The 4550-nt window shown below is 35.8% G+C and overlaps 1 long non-coding RNA gene across 1 annotated transcript in view; it reads left to right on the top strand.

Moving 5' to 3' along the window:
- LOC149476356 (uncharacterized) overlaps positions 1–4550 on the top strand; it is a 119492-nt gene that overhangs the window by 953 nt on the left and 113989 nt on the right. The gene's annotated exons all lie outside the window — the stretch shown is intronic.

Raw genomic sequence — 4550 nt, 5'->3', positions numbered from 1 at the left:
GGTCACCTGAATGGGAGAGGTTGGCAACATTTTAATTTATTACAATATTATTTTACAAATCTATTGTTACGTTTTGTAGTATTTTGTGTATATTGTGTAAGAAAGAAGAGGCATTGTCAGGTTGAAAGAATAATGCTAGCGTACTATATTTCTATTTCTACAGAGAAGGCAAGACGGTGGCTGCTCTATCTTCAGAAGATGATATTAATTCGTCCTACGACGACTTCGCCCGGGTTGAACTGTGATGAAAAGATTGCATATATTATATGGTAAGTATGTAGGTTGTTTTATAATAATAAATAAAATAATAAGGGCGTAGGGATGTGACGACCCCATCGCCCACGGTTGGAATATCTGTTGTCTACGTGACAATAGATATTCCACCCGTGCAATCAGTCAACCCGCAGGACACCTTGTGGCGGGGTGTCGGGGAGTAGCGACCCCGCGGGAACCGAGTGCTCCCGGGGGAGGCCCCTGTCTTCATCTCCGGCTTGCCTTCACCGGCCGGTCGGAGTGAAGCCTGACGAGGACAGGACCCCCGCCTCTGGCTTGCCTTAACCGGCCGGCCAGAGTGGAGTCGCGAGAGCTTTTAGCTCGAAGGGTGGATGCGAAGCGTAAGTGGCGAGTGGGCACGTGATGCTGGACCCTCAGGGAGCGCGTGATCGTCGTTTAAAGTCCAGGGACGCCTCTCCACCCTTAGCTGCTCACAATATGTTGCCCCCTTGTCGCACTATTGCAGCGACTTATTTCGGGGGCCCATACAGTGAGAGGGCGAGTCACCACCTGCCAACATATTTTTACTTTCTTTTAGTAGAAAGGCAGGTGCCATAGTTTCCAATAGTTCCCAAATACCGGCCCATTTAACATCCCACTCCATAGCCCAGTTTATTTTGTTTTCCATATCTCGAAATAGTCCTACATCGGCCGCGGACTGCCTAGGACTGTATCTCTATAGTGCAGTCATGGGCAGGCTGCGGCTGGTGTCCCACAACACAGTAAAGTTCTCTAAAGGGCCTCTGCGTGTTGGATCCGTGTCCCCACGTAAGCCTTCCAAAGGACCGGGTACCTTCCTTATGATGGTACCCGAGTATTATGGATGAGATACACATAATAAAATAAAAATAAAAGTAGTTTATTTCCTTTCTAAATTTTACACAATTTGGAGTAGTAGGGTAGTAGTAGGGTATACTGGCCGTATAATCGTAATTATAAATTCGAAACGCTGTCTGTCTGTCTCTTCGTCACGCGTCAATTGAACATATTTGGATGAAATTTTGTACTGGGATAGCTTGAGACTTGAGAAATGACATAACTCAAACTCAAATTCAAACATTTATTATTCTATTTACATTCAATTAGAAAGTAGCACTTTGAATCGTCATATTTTTTACATTTTCATAAGAAAGGTTATTTCGGAATTCCTACGGTAACGGGAACTGTGCGGATTTTTCTCTGACCCTCACGAGCAAAGCCGCGGGCAGAAACCTAGTATTATATAATTACAAGCAGATTGATTTTACCTCCGATGTTTAATTTTAATTCTAAGTAAATGTACATAAGTAAAATAATTTAACAATAGGTTGAGTACCCCTGTACGCCGGCGCTAGAGAGAGGCGTGAGAGCGATTTGAAAGCCACCGGTTTTACTTTTAATTTTTATATTTATACCGTCAATGTTTCTAGGTTTTAATGGTATCTAGGTTATGCTACATTTATTTGAAGAACAATGGAATTGATTTTTTTTATTATTTAATGTCGGAAGTTCCTCGTCTGATTTTGACCGCACTTTCGGTTTCAATTATAAGCTACTAGCTGTGCTCCGCGGTTTTACCCGCATTGCTCCGCTCCTGTTGGTCTTAGATAATCTTAGATGGTCTTATATGACGAGATGATATATAACCTATAGGCAATAACCTTCCTCGATAAATGGGCTATCTGAAACCGAAAGAATTTTTCAAATCGGACCAGTAGTTGCCGAGATTAGCACGTTCAAACAAACAAACTCTTCAGCTTTATAATATTTATTTATATTAATATATACTCGTATTATAAGTATAGATAAAGTTAATCCGATAAAGCCTATTGAAGTATAGATTAGCTGCAAATATTGCACGCTAATTCTTACATTTAACCAAATAAGTACTCTTATTTTGCATGTTTTCTTTTACAAACATACTACTTTATAGCTCTTCAATAATTTTAATTCAACCAATTTATTAAATTATGCACTAGTTCACGAACCGTAAAAAGCAAAATTTTCAATTGCCATTGTAATCGTCATTATAATTCGATAAAAAACCAAGTTAGTGCTCAAGTTAGAACATAAGTATAGGTCTAATCTCACTTTCACTGTGACGTCACTTCCGGTTCAAGTGAGTATAAGTTATTTATTTATTTATTTATTTATTTATTTATTATAAGGTACCTTACAGCTAGTGATACAATTTTTGAGATGAATAAATACTAAGCTACGCCAATTAAAAGGTACACCAATAGGTAGTAAAAATAATATACGTATGTGAACAAATACTAGTATAAGAATTTTACAAATGATAAGAGAAAAGATTTTAATTTTTTGTAGGTATAAGTAAGCATACTATAATATGCTTATTGTAATCACTTAGTACTGAAATGTTGTGTAAGTTATCAAAATTGATGGTAATTTCTGCACTAGCTTTTACCCGCGACATTGTTTGTATAAAAAAGTAAATGTCAAATAAAAAGTTAAGAGTTTTTTTTTTTTTTTTTTATCTATATTAATAAATATAATGGATTTAGGATTAATATTGCTTCGTATGATGACAGGAGAGCATATAACGTCTCTACATCTATCTCTATAATCTATACATAATTTTTTTAAGTTACCTTTCAAGAGTATACTATTATTTAATATTATTGAAACGTGGGAAACGAATTTTCGAATCGATAAAAAAATGACTACATTTTACTTGTAAAAGTTTACATGAACAAAAAAGTTCGAGTTCGAGTTTTAAGTATGCCGAAACGGTGTTAACTGATAACTAATTGATATGTAATGATGATGCGCTTCTAAAGGTCTGTGCCCATGGTCATGTAGCTGTCTGTTGAATTTGACTGACCGGTTGGCTTAGTTGGTAGTGGCCCTGCCTTCCAAGCCAGAGGTCGTGGGTTCGATTCCCACCCGGGGCAAATATTTGTGTGATGAACATAGATGTTTGCTCTGTGTCTGGGTGTTATTATCCATATAAGTATTTATTTAGTATTATCATATTATATATGTATCAGCCATCTGGTTTCCATAACACAAGCGAAAGCTTAGTATGGGATCAGATCGTGCCGTGTGTGAAAATTGTCCTGAAATATTATTTATTTATTTAATTTGTTTTATCTGCATTGCTCCGGTCCTTTTGGTCTTGATGATATTATATACCCTATAGACTATAATCTTCCTCGATAAATGGACTACCTAACTAACACTGAAAAGAAATTTCAAATTGAACCCATGGTTCCTGAGATTAGCGCGTTCATGAAAACAAACTTCAGATTTGATGAGATATTAGCATAGATTATGTAAGATACGAAGTTCGGGTGGTTCGGAGTTCATGTAAAGCTGCTGAAAATTTGGATTTCAGAAGGGGCTTTTTTAAATGTTATTGTTGTGTCTCTGTAAGTTAAAAAAATGCTTTCTTTCTTATACCTACTCAAGCTAGTTACTCAATTAATTTATTACTTACATCCCAACTCATCGAAGAATTTCGACTTGGCTCCTTCGACTTTGTTTTTAACAACACTCACTTTTTGATCAACTTCATTGTCAGTTACTTTATTCAATTCATTAGGTATTCTAGGCTTCGCACGTTTATATTTTAAGTTCTTCAATTCACCATTATCATCCAAAATAGTTATTTCCTCGTAATTGTTCACAACATCACTATCTCTGCCTATATTTTTTAATAAATCTGTATCGAATTTTTTCTCTTCAATGAACCTTTTTAACGCGTCATTCTTTTCGTTAATAAAATCTTTGGTAACTGTTATGTTTTTATTTACTATGTCACTATCACTTTGTATACTGTTTATTAAGTTAAATATCACAATCAAATATGCTATTCTACACATTTTAGTACTGTTTATCTGTGCATGCCACAGATTAAATATTAACTAGGAACAGTACTGCGCGGTTGTACGCGCTATTTGATTTGAAAACGAAAGTACTATCACAATATTTAAGTGACGAAAAACGTTCAAACCCGTTTTGTTGTTTACGTAACTGATCACATTTTATGAGATTTTTACCCATAGCGGTAACGAATTTTTAGCGCCTGCTGATAAATTTAAGCAATTACGTCTAGCTACGGATGTAGTAATATGTCTTTCTCAGATTTTTTATCTTTTCTTACATGAAAAAATTATGTTTTGTTTCGTGTTCGTGTACTGCTGAAATCAATTTCAAAATTTGTATAAATGATGTATTAATTTTTTATTTATATAAGTAACACTGAGGGACGTTAAACATTGAATACAGTTTTGTAGAAGGCTGAATTTTTAATAGCTTCGAATGCATGTAATAAT

Source organism: Colias philodice, chromosome 28 (assembly GCF_061535455.1).
Source record: "Colias philodice isolate Cphi_HAF_F1 chromosome 28, ilColPhil1 Martin Lab GWU primary, whole genome shotgun sequence".
In the NCBI taxonomy this organism is placed as follows: domain Eukaryota; kingdom Metazoa; phylum Arthropoda; class Insecta; order Lepidoptera; family Pieridae; genus Colias; species Colias philodice.
Note: the sequence above shows the minus strand (reverse complement) of the source record. Positions and strands in the feature narration are given on the sequence as shown.